The sequence below is a fragment of the Garra rufa genome, chromosome 12 (assembly GCF_049309525.1).
Source record: "Garra rufa chromosome 12, GarRuf1.0, whole genome shotgun sequence".
Classification (NCBI taxonomy): domain Eukaryota; kingdom Metazoa; phylum Chordata; class Actinopteri; order Cypriniformes; family Cyprinidae; genus Garra; species Garra rufa.
This window is the reverse complement of record NC_133372.1, coordinates 35,715,977-35,728,825: the sequence shown is the minus strand read 5'-3', so window position 1 is coordinate 35,728,825 and position 12,849 is coordinate 35,715,977.

The following is a 12,849-nucleotide window of genomic DNA, read 5'->3' as shown; positions in this document are numbered from 1 at the left end:
ATAACAGATTTGGAGCAATTTAGCATTACATCAATTGCTCACAAATCGATCCTCTGTCTCGCCTGAATCAAGAGAGAAATTTGCATTCATCAAGCACTCTTTACAAACGAAAGCAGTTCAAAAGAGTTTTTTGGATTTGGATTTTGATGTGAGAGGACAACAGGACTTTTTCAATGTTATTATGGATTCTAAACTTGTGGTTTGTCCAAAAGTAACCGTTTAAAGTTAAAATGCCTTAAAAGAGAAGTTCACTTCCAGAATGAAAATTTCCTGATAATTTGCTCACCTCTATGTCATTACATGTTTATGTTTATCTTTCTTCAGACGAAAATTAAATGAAGGTTTTTAAGCAAAACATTCCAGGATTTTACTCCATACCCATCTTTAAAAAATAAAGGTTCTTCACGATGCCATAGAAGAACCTTTTTTGTCTAAATGGTTCCGTAAAGAACCTTAAACATCTCGAGAACCTTTCTGTTTCACAAAAGGTTCTTTGTGGTTTTTCAGATTATAAAAAGATAAGAAAGAGATGGTTCTTTAAAGAACCTTTGACTGAATGGTTTTTTGTGGAACCAAAAATGGTTCTTCTATGGCATCGCTTGAAGAACCTTTTAAAGCACCTTTATTTTTAAGAGTGTAGAAGAACCATTTTTGGTTCCACAAAGAACCATTCAGTTAAAGGTTCTTTAAAAAAAAAATCTCTTTCTTACCATTTTATAATCTGAAGAACCTTATTTCACCACAAAGAACCTTTTGTGAAACAGAAAGGTTTTTCAGATGTTAAAAGTTCTTGATGGAACCATTTAGACAAAAAAGGTTCTTGTATGGCATCGTGAAGCACCTTTATTTTTAAGAGTGTAGTGGACTTCAATGGAAGCCAATGGGTTAAACGAGCATTTGTTGTTAAAAAGTATATACATTTTAATTTTTTTAAGAAAATAACCAGTCGTTTCACTAAATAAGACCCTTATTCCTTGGCTGGGATCTTGTAGAGCCCTTTGAAGCTGCACTGAAACTGCAATTTGGACCTTCAACCCGTTGCCCACCATTGAAGTCCATTATATGGAGAAAAATCCTGGAATGTTTTCCTCAAAAAACTTAATTTCTTTCTGACTGAAGAATGAAAGACAAACATCTTGGATGACATGACGGTGAGTAAATTATCAGGAAATTTCATTCTGGATGTGAACGTCTCCTTTAATGATGGATTGGTTTCTTACATGCTGATTTTCACTTCACAAGTCGTTAACTGCTCGACTGGAGTTGTGTGGGTTACTCTGATGTTTTATTATCAGTTTGAACTGACAGCAACCTTTCAGAGGATTCACTGGTGAGCAAGTGATACAATGTAATGCTTCTATCTCATCTTTAAACCTTGTAAACATACTCGTAAAGCAAACGTCTTTGTGTAAGTTTGGCAACAAACCCAATGTCAGCAAGTTTTGTTCTCGAGAGGAATTAAAAGAAGGGTTGAAGAAAACCCAATGGACACCGGGAGAAATTAGCATCTCATTACTCAATGATACTACACAATAACAATATTTTTGTGCGCATTTATGCTACTGTGCATTCCAGAGCATATAATTCATTGTAATTTAACTCTTTGCCCACCAACGTTTTTTAATTAATCAATTTACCTACACATAAGATGCGCCTTTGGTTGAATGTTGTATTTCCTTTTTGAAACTGATCATAAATATGATTTTCAGGTTGTGTAATTGTTTAGATTACATCTTGTGTTGAAGCACGTGCCAAAGTCCTAAACAGGCTGTAAATATGAAGGGCCCACTGTGGAAAGTGTTTGGTTCTACAAGGTAGCAGCTCATGTCCTCCTGGCTGGGATCCTGACAACCTTGGCTCCTGCTGCCATAACAAAAGAACAATATGTTCAAGATATCATGAAGGTCTCCAAAACAGCTGCAACATCAGAGCTTTAGCTAACAGTAAGGTACACCGTGCACCCAATCTCTAATGCCACACGTTCATCTTGAACTGAATAAGGTGATTATCATTAATCACTGTCAAAGTTTAAAATGAGAGGCTGAAGTTAGTCAAGCGCACTTCGACAGAATCCTTGATGTAGATCTATATCTTAATAACTAAAATGCATACTTTTAACTGCCAAAACAAGAAATTGTGCTGTGCGAATTATTTTGTGCTGCTTTTGGTGTTATAAGGCCGTGAATATGAAAGCAACAGTGTAAGGCTGGCTTGTGGTAGCCTTCCAAAATTGAAAAATTCCTTAAACAAACATGTAAATCTCTTGAAGAGAAAAAAAAATATCTGCCCTTGAGATGTTTCATGTTTATCCTTTTGCTGCCAAGACATTCAATACGATGCTAATGTCTTCAACACCCCCACAAGGCCAGGAATCCATCAATTTTGATAAACAGGAAGACCTTGACTGCGCTAAAGCATCTGTCCCCAAAAAACGATTGCAAAGTAATCTGCAAATCAGAGGCTCGTTGAATTTAAAGAGCTACCTAAAATTCAATTGGTTTTTTTGAAAGAATTCACAATGATTGACAGATATGTCCTAAATAATAAATAAAGTCCCAAACTGTATCAAAATGTATCAAAATGCATTATCTACCATTTGTCCTTTCGTCTATTGGAAGGTGTGCAATAGTGATTACTATGGAAGCCCGTTTCTACCACTGAATAAAAAATAAAGAAGGTAATTGCGACTTTTTATCTCACAATTCAGATTTTTTTTCTCGCAATTGCGAGTTTACATCTCACAATTATGACTTTTTTTCTCAGAATTGTGAGATATAAACCCACAATTGTGTGTTATGAAGTCTGAACTGTGAGATATAAAATGTAAATTCTGAGAAATAGTGAGAATTGCATGAAATAAACTCACAACTGCAAGAAATGAAGTCGCATTTTCTCGCAAATGCAAGTTTATATCTTGCAATACTGACTTTTCTCGCAGTTGTGAGTTTACATCTCACAATTCTGACTTTTTTCACACAATTCTGACTTTTTCTCACAATTGCAAGTCCAATTTTGAGGGAAAAAAGACTGATATGTTCTCAGAACTGCAAATTTATATCTCACAATTCTGACTTAACTCACAATTGCGTTTTAAGCCAGAATTGCGATATGTAAAGTCGCAATTCTGAGACCATACTGTATCAGTCTTTTCTTCTTGAGTTTATATCACTCAATTTTGAGAAAAAAGTCAGAATTGCGAGTTTGTATCACAGTTTTGACTTTGTTTCTCGCAACTGCGAGTTTATATCTCATAATTTTGACTTTTTTCTTGCAATTCTGCTATTCTTTTCTCAGAATTGTAAGATAAACTCGCAACTGAGAGAAAAAAGTTAAAAAGTCCCCTTCTGAGAGGGAAAAAAGACTGACATTCTCAGAATTGCAAGTTTATATCTCACAATTCTGACTTAACTCGCAATTATGTGTTATAAAGTCAGAATTTCGAGTTTGTATCATAGTTCTGACTTTGTTTCTCGCAACTCCGAGTTTATATCGCACAATTTTGACTTTTTTCTTGCAATTCTGCTATTCTTTTCTCAGAATTGTAAGATATAAACTCGCAACTGAGAGAAAAAAAGTTAAAAGGTCCTATTTTGAGAGGGAAAAAAGACTGACATTCTCAGAATTGCGAGTTTATATCTCACAGTTCTGACTTAACTCACAATTGTGTGTTATAAAATCTAAATTGCTACTGAGAAACTCTGAAGAAGTTTATATCTTGCAATTCTGACTTTATTTCTCGCAATTGCGAGTTTATATCACACAATTCTGAGAAAAACATCAGAACTGTGAGATGTAAACTCGCAACTCGAGAAAAAAGTTAGAATTGTGAGATAAAATGTCGCAATTACCTTTTTTCATGATATATTCAGTGGTGGAAACAGGCTTCCATACAGTAGGTTAAAGATTAGTGCTGGTAACTGAAAGTTTATAGGTTAAAAAAAAAATGCTAAATGACTAGTTACTAATTCCCCAAAATGATAATTTTCTCATCATTGAATTTTGTATTTTTCTGTAAAACACAAATAACATCATCATAAAAGCTGTTTAATATAGGTTGTATGCTATATTCTAGGTCCTCTGAAGCTGTATTAACTGTTCACTGAAAATCTTCACAGCCCTGGTAGTTTTCAAATCATTTTTGCTTACTGGCCCAAAAGAGGCCATATAAGTCTCTTTCACAGTCTAGTCTCTAGTCTAGTTCAGGTTGCTTTTTCTATTTAAATCTATGGAATTTTTAGAGCCTATTTTATTAACAGCTTTTAAAAGTATTTTTTTTTTTTTTTTTTTTTTTTTGTAGTATGGTTATTCGCCTACACTATGATAGGATCAAAACATATTGACTCCCACAGTCCCCTAGGATGAACGTTTTCTATCCTTTAACCTCCTGTAAATAGAACCCTGGCTCTGAAACATGTATTTATACATACACTGCTGTCATGGGCCAAGAGTGTGCTGGCATGATGGTAAACTGGGCTGACAAGGAGGGCCAGCAGGACCCGCAGCAGTCACATGGTGGTGATCATGTGACAGCCGGAGCCAGAGAAGAGTCACTAACGATTACATTTTCTGCTGTGCCTGCACCTTCACACTGACCAGCTCCTGCTGAATCCTGGATGTATTTATAATGTTCAGGTATAATGCAACTTTATGGTAGATTCCCACAATGCATTGCAAATGTGCCTAGAGAGCAGAGATATAATGGAATATTAATGCATTGGAACATGCTGCTTTACAGCATCCTGCACAGTATATACATACTGTATGCAATTTTTTTAAATCGCAACTCAATATTGTATGAAGAGCATTTCTCACAGTAGAATCTAAGCTACATGTTGTCACATCACATATTTATTTTTCATCCTTGGATTTTTTTTATCCTATTTAATACTTCTTACTCACCAAGCACCAATTAAATTAATCAAAAGTGACATTTAAAATTTAAATGGTAAAAATTGTTTCAAATCAAGGTTTTCACAAAAATATTAAGCAGCACAAGTCTTTTCAGCAGTCAATACTCCAGTCTTCAGTGCCACATGATGCTTCAGAAATCATTTTAATATGCTGACTTGATGCTAAAAAAAAACATGTATTATTATTATCATTATCAACACTTATAATAATAATAAATGTTGTTTCGAAATTTTCAGAACGGGCATGGCTTTTAAAAAACGGTACTGTCCAACTTTTATCACAACATCTGGTCACCCTAATGTGGGCAGTCTTGTGTTAACATACTCAAAACAAGACTATCTCCCATTTAGTTTCAATCTTTTTAATTTTAGATCTGAGATCTACAGTAGTGTTTTTAGAACTAACACAACTCTTTCATTCCAAAAGATCAACAAAAATGTTATTTTCGTGATATAATCTCTTTATAACATGTCCAAAGAAAACACTGCACTGATAGTTTGAGGCCAGAAGAGAAAAAAGGCATTACATCATGCTCAATGGTGAACACAATGAGGCTTAAAAGGGACAACAAACATCTCTGCCTGCTGCTAACACAGCACCGTTCACAATCCCTCCAATGGAAAGCTGCCATCAAATTCAACTGATTCATCCCTTTTCTCTCTTTCTCTCCTCCATCACTCACTTTGATGTGCCTTCCCCTTCCTCTGTTGCCCTGTTTACCCCTGACACAAGCCCCCTTGGCAGATGCACAGCATACAGCAGTAATAAGGAGCTTCCCTCATTAAAGAGGTTAGCTGGAGGCATTATGACATTACTGTCCTCCAAACATGCAGATATGCACATACAGGCACTGATGTGTGACAAAGGTCAATCTGGCCACATCAATGTTAATTCTTTGTAACTTGTTACCTATTGAAGATAATATGTGTGATTCTTAATTTCATTGAAGCTATGGAAACAAAAAAAGAATCTAATAGTATAAAAATTTCTGGGAACTCATGTTAAAATGTTTGGGAAATTCTGAGAATTCTCGCATTCTCAAATATCAGGAATGTTTGATAGTTGTTGTTTGAACAGAACCACATAAATATCAACCAAGAAAGGGTTTCCAGGAACTCCTTCATTTTGCCCTTTATATATTTGCTTTTCTACAAATGTTTTTAGACTTTTTTTGGTTTGGGCTTTTTCAGACTGGCCCGACAAGTGGCAACACATTTCAACTCACCCCCTTGTTATTCAAGATGTTCATGTCTTTCTTTCTTCTATTGCAAAGAAATTATGTTATTTGAGAAAAAAAATTCAGGATTTTTCTCCATAATGTGGACTTCAATGGTGCCCCCGAGTTCACGAGTCTGCTGAAAGAAATTGTTTTTTTAGGAAAACATTTCAGTATTTCTCTTCATATAATGGACTTCTATGGTGCCCCCGAGTTTGAACTTCCAAACTGCAGTTTAAATGCAGCTTGTGTCTAGGCAGACCTAGACAAGACAAGCGTTTGAGGTTAAAAAGTATATAAATTGTAATTTTTGTTTTTAGAAAATAACCGATAGTTTCGCTAGATAAGACACTTCTTCCTCGGCTGGGATCATTTAGAGCCCTTTGAAGGTGCATTTAAACAGCATTTTGGAAGTTCAAACTCGGGGGCACCACAGAAGTCCATTATATGGAGAGAAATCCTGAAATGTTTTCCTCAAAAAACTATTTCTTTCAGCAGAAGAAAGAAAGACATGAACATCTTGGATGACAAGGGGGTGAATACATTATCTGTAAATTTTTGTTCTAGAAGAGAACTTCTTTAACACTGTTTGTAGTGACAGTGTGAATAAGACATATTTTCTAAAAAAAAAAAAAAACTTGTCATATGTAAATCTAACATCTCCAGATCTTGTTGTGTTGAGTAAAAAATGAACATATTACAACTGTAACATACTGTAAGCCTGAAGTCTGCGGAAGGCAATTTGACCTTTAATGCTGTTTACTGGGTTAAACACATATATTATGCTCCAGGGCATCTGCATTCATTTGAATTTCAATGACATCTGGTCACCTACTTTGTGCTTTTTACATAATTCTAACAGATAGTAAGACAAATGAGCTACGTGAAGCCCTAATTTGAGGCTAAATAAAGAGATTCAGCTATTATTTTACACACACCATATTTCACAGTGCCATTATTTATAACGACAATTACTTAACGCAGATGTAGTAATGTGAAAGAATAATGTATTCCGTGTTACATTATTAAATTACCTTAGTCTTTAGGGGAGGCCCCTGCTCTTTTCTCTAATTTAGAAAACGCTGCTGAAGCAGAAACTCTGATATTTACGCATTATTTTTCTGGAGCTGGAAGGTAAAACTGCACTTCCTTCTCTTCTCCTTTTGAGTCAGGCAGAATGAAGCACTCTCTCTCTCACACACTCTTGACAGCTGGAGCAGAATAACACCATACTGAGGAGCGAGAGAACGCGTGAGGAAGAGAGAGAAGTTAACTCAGTGCAACGTGAGCTGAGATTTGTGTGAATAAATCTTTGTCCTTTCATGACACATCCCAGGCTGCCAAGCCAGAAACAGAGACAGTTTAGAAGAACTCATGGAACTGTCACCGCATCCAAATACAACAGTTTCAAGAGCATTCACTTAACATTCGAAACCTCTCCATCTTATATCTGTGCTGTTAAAGGGGTAGTTCACCCCAAAAATGAAAATTCTGCCATCATTTCATTCCAAAAGTACGACTTTCTCTTTTCTCTGGATCACGAAAGAAGATATTTTAAGAAATGGTGAAATGGTGATAGCAAAACTGTCTAGATACTATCGTGGTGACATGACGATTTGAAACAATATAGGTCTTTCGGGCAAAAAGTGTACGTTTTTAAAATATTTCGATCATAAAAGGTCTTCAAAGTTGTGTTTTGGGCTACACTCTTAAAAATAAAGGTGCTTCACGATGCCATAGAAAACCTATTTTGTCTAAATGGTTCCATAAAGAACCATTAACATCTGAAGAACCTTTCCGTTTCACAAAAGGTTATTTGTGGCGAAAGAAGGTTCATCAGATTATAAAAACGTAAGAAAGAGATGGCTCTTTAAAGAACCTTTGAGTGAATGGTTCTTTGTGAAACCAAAAATGGTTCTTCTAAGGCATCGCTGTGAAGAACCTTTTAAAGCATCTTTATTTTTAAGAGTGGAATATGCTTTGACACAGTATCTGTCAAACGAACTAAAACCGAAAGCACAATATGGCTTAATCCCCTTCATCAAGTCTGTTTTCGCTGCATTTCTAAGTGAATTGTGCACTTCATTCAGGCAATCAGCTTGTGATCTGGTGTTTTCCACACCTCAGAACAGCTCCGTTCACAGTAAATGCGGGTTAAACTCGTTTATTGCGTGTGCTTTGAGTTTAGCGCATGTTTAGGAACGCAACAGCCACCAGTTATGCTTTATTTTTGCAGTAGATGATTACAGCATTTCACTAGATTTGTAGTGAGATGCATTTTTGTAAGCTTGTTTTCACTGAAGCTGGAGTTTTCCTTCAAAATAAAAGCTCTACTACTGTTTCCGTCAAAATAAAAACTTAAAAGTGCAGTATGAATTGCTGACAGCTAGCAGTTTAAATGGGTAACATTACTGCAGTCCAAATTCAAAACATCTCTTTCAAGTGTAGAAATTAAGAAAAATTTATTGTAATTTTCCTGCTGTAGTGTAAAGCAAAAATAATATACCTATGAAACACTCATTTTCATTAATTTCACAGTGCAATTGTTTTACAATATATGGTTATTACTGTCATAGGAAAAACAGTAATATAAAATTGTTATTATTATTACTACATTCTATTTTGTTTGGCTTCTAAAACACCAGTGTGAATGTAAATTAGACAGACAGTATCACAACTAAAAAGAGGGTTGAGTCCCCTTTAAAGTTCAGGTACAAGTCAATTCACTGACTTTGTTCTGGTTTAAGTTTTCTTAGTTAAGAACATGGTTTGGAGCTATTAATTTTCAACTTTCAAAGTGCATTAGATAGAAAAATGTAACTTTAAAATGCACTAAATTTAAAAAAAAAACCTTTGTCTTTTTATCGCAATAAATATCGTATTGTGAGATTTTGATATTGTTACATCCCTAGAAATAGCTCAACGATTTTTGTCCATGCAATGCAAGTCAATGGTCACTAAAATTATTTAAAATGACGCATGTTAAACACTGATACAGAAGAGAAGATATTGTTGAATAAAGTTTTTAATTTAGTTGTCTTCGTGCACAAAAAGTCTTCTTGTAGTTTCATAACATTATGGTTGAACAATTGATGTCACATGAAGAATTTTATCAATGTCCTTACTACCTTTTTGGGCCTTGAACATGGTAGTTGCATTGCTATGCAGGGTCAGAAAACTCAGATTTCATCAGGAATTTCTTAATTTATGTTCCAAACATGAACAAAGGTCTTACAGGTTTGGAACGACATGAGGGTAAGTAATTAATGACAGAATTTTCATTTTTTTGGTGAATTATCACTTTAAGAGTCAGTATTAAGAAATAGTACCAGTAATAGTAATGTTTGCCATTAGTTGAAATTGATTCAAATATGAAGTACAGTGAGAACAGTAAGAAGTATAAAAAGTTAGACGACTTTGTATCGTTTCATTAACCAAGATTGCAGTTTCAAAGTTGAATCAAACTTCCAATTAATGAACATGGTTGCTTCAATGCCAGACAATAACTGACTCAATGTTGAATCGATGGCTGTTGCTATCTGGGCGATCGCTTATGAACATATGACAGGTGTGGGAAATATATGGCCTGAATTGTCACAGCCACAGTGTGTGTGACCTATATTACCAGGGAATCCTGTGGGTGCCTGTATGGGGTGGTAATGATGGATGTTTGCTTGAGCCAGGCAATGAAGCATAACACAATTCATTCTCCACTATGGCCAAACACCTCAGGTAAAAGAAAAAACGGTGCCCTGCGCTCGATCTCAAACACCTTTACACATACTCACAGGAACACACATGCACACACACACACACACACACACACACACACACACACACACACACACACACACACACACACACACACACACACACACACACACACACACACACACACACGTATCAACCTCCTAGAAAGACTAGTTTTTCATCCTTGTCCCTTAGTGATATTTCACCTGCCAGAGGCCCGGCTTCTTTATTACCTCTGATAGCTTTCCTGTTCTGTAGCTGATAACCTTACTTCCTGGTTCTTAGTCAATGTCACCCTATTGGGCTTCATCTCATTTGTCAATGTAACCTTTGTGGGCATCTGGAGAAATATCTCCAATCTGTCCTTTACTCTAAAAATGCCAGCATAAATGTCTCTTTATGGATCTTCTGCACTGCTATATTGTGGGTTTACTTACAATGTCATTCATATCCACTTCGAGTGGCATTATAAATTCTCCTTGATGAATTGATAGTCCTTCGGACCACCTAATTATGTAAACAAACCCCCCAAAATATGACCTAAACAGCAGTCTATCTTAAACAATGCGATGTGAATGAAGTAAACACATTTATCTCATCCGCTTCTTATATGTGACACTTAATTAAGACATTACACTAGCCACAAAGAAGTCTTTAAACACAAGGTGAAGGCTGATGATTTGTAATGGGGTACTAATTAAAAAGATAATTACACATGCATCTGTTGAAATATGGATGCCAGCAGAAGTTCCCTCTAATTAACCTCCCAAGGACGCTCAGTTATTAATGCTGTTAAATAAAGTGGAAGTGAGACGGAGAATGAGAAAGAGAAAGAGAGTGAGAGAGACTCAACTCGTCTTTCAATGACTTAGCAATAGAAAAAAGTAGGAGAGAAAAATGGAAGGAAAAACGTGTAGCTATTATTAAATGCCTTTGTATTCTTTCTGGAAGATTTATAAAGTGCAGTAGGATTTCCTGTTGTGTAAAGTCAGGTCAGCAGAGAATAAAAGATATGGAAGAGGGAGGAAGAGCAGTCCTAATGGACATGTTCTTTAAATATAGCGACAAAAACACACTCTTTGTGTACACATGCGAGGCCTAAAGTCAAACTCATGGCGCACGCGTGCCTAAAGCCCATAGAAACACGGAGTACATTTGTGCACACTGTTCAACTAAATTGCAAAGGCGTTTCGCTAAAAATAGAGACCCAGCTGACAGCCTGAGGGGACAGAGTGCACATCTACCAAAACTACTCCTTTTATACTGCAGAAAGTACTTTTTATGACTAGGTAAATACAGGTGCTGGATGGGAGCATGCAAAAGTTTGGGAACCCCTTGCAGAATCTGTGAAAATGTGAATAATTTTAACATAATAAGAGAGATCATACAAAATGCATGTTATTTTTTATTTAGTACTGTCCTGAGTAAGATATTTTACATAAAAGATGTTTACATATAGTCCACAAGACAAAGTTTGGGAACCCTTGGTTCTTAATACTGTGTGTTGTTACAAATATTATCTATGACTGTTTTTTTTTTTTTTTTTTTGTGATGGTTGTTCATTAGTCCCTGGTTTGTTCTGAACAGTTAAACTGTGTACTGTTCTTCAGAAAAATCTTTCATCAGATTCTTCAGTTTTCCAGAATCTTTTGCATATTTGAACCCTTTCCAGCAATGACTGTATGATTTTGAGATCAACTGAAGGACTCAAACTATTAAAAAGGTTTAAACATTCACTGATGCTCCAGAAGGAAACACAATGCATTAAGAGTTGGGATAATTATTTTGTTGAAATATCTTCTTTTTTTTTTAGTACTGCCTTACGGAAGCAACAGAAAATACCTGCATGTTTCCCAAAACAAATTGGTCAAATTAAGTCAAATTTACCTTGATATTCAAATCATACGTTTTTCACCCCCGGGTCTTAATGCATTGTTTCCTTCTGGAGCACCAGTGAATGTTTGAACCTTTTTGAATAGTTGTGTTTGAGTCCCTCAATTGTCCTCAGTCTGAAAAGATGGACCTCAAAATAATACAGTCACTGAAAGGAAAAAAAAAAAATCGCCCTTAAAGTTGTCCAAATTAAGTTCTTAGCAATGCATATTACTAATCAAAGATTAAGTTTTGATATATTTACGGTAGGAAATTTACTAAATATCTTCATGGAACTTGATCTTTACTTTTCTGGCATAAAAAAAATCAATAATTTTGACCCAAACAATGTATTTTTGGCTATTAAATATATGCGTGCTACTTATGACTGGTTTTGTGGTCCAGGGTCACAAGTTATTATAAGTACAGTTAAAATGTGACAGGCTACAAATACTTGGTATTTGAAACACATTTTCAGATAACTGCAAATAAATTATTGTCAGACCCCATTCACACAGAATGCAATTTTGTGTCCATCAAATTATTGTCCATGATGGATGTCTCGTCTTTGACAGCTGCGATACTGCTTTTAGAGTCTTCCAGCATTAATGCAGAGTTTTAAAGATCCCTTGTCAAGTACAAAGACATTTAACTTTTAAAACCAGGCTTTGGGATGTGCCCTGTGTTCTGCTTTATTCCTCTGCACTGTGCAGAGCTGTTTTTAAACACAAGAGTGTGTCCTGTGTGAATGGCTCCTCACACAAGAGAGCCTCGGTCAGAATTGCACTCTGCATTTTAATGTTTAAATAGGCTATATCATTTGGGAGAGAGGAGCTGGTATCAGTCCAGTGTTTAATGTTAGTGGTGCCCAAAGCATTTATATCAGTTAAACACAAGCGTGTTTTTGAATGAATGATGAGAGCAAGCTGCAGCGCAGTTTTGCTGTTGTAAGGGTTTTGAGTAATCATATTTGTGTAGAGGCAATGATCCAGCAAACCAGAAAAAATTGCATTTTTTCCCTTTTATTTTGAATTTATACATTACTTCCGGCATTTACTCACCTTCATGCTGCTCCAAACATGTTGACTTTTGTGTTTTCC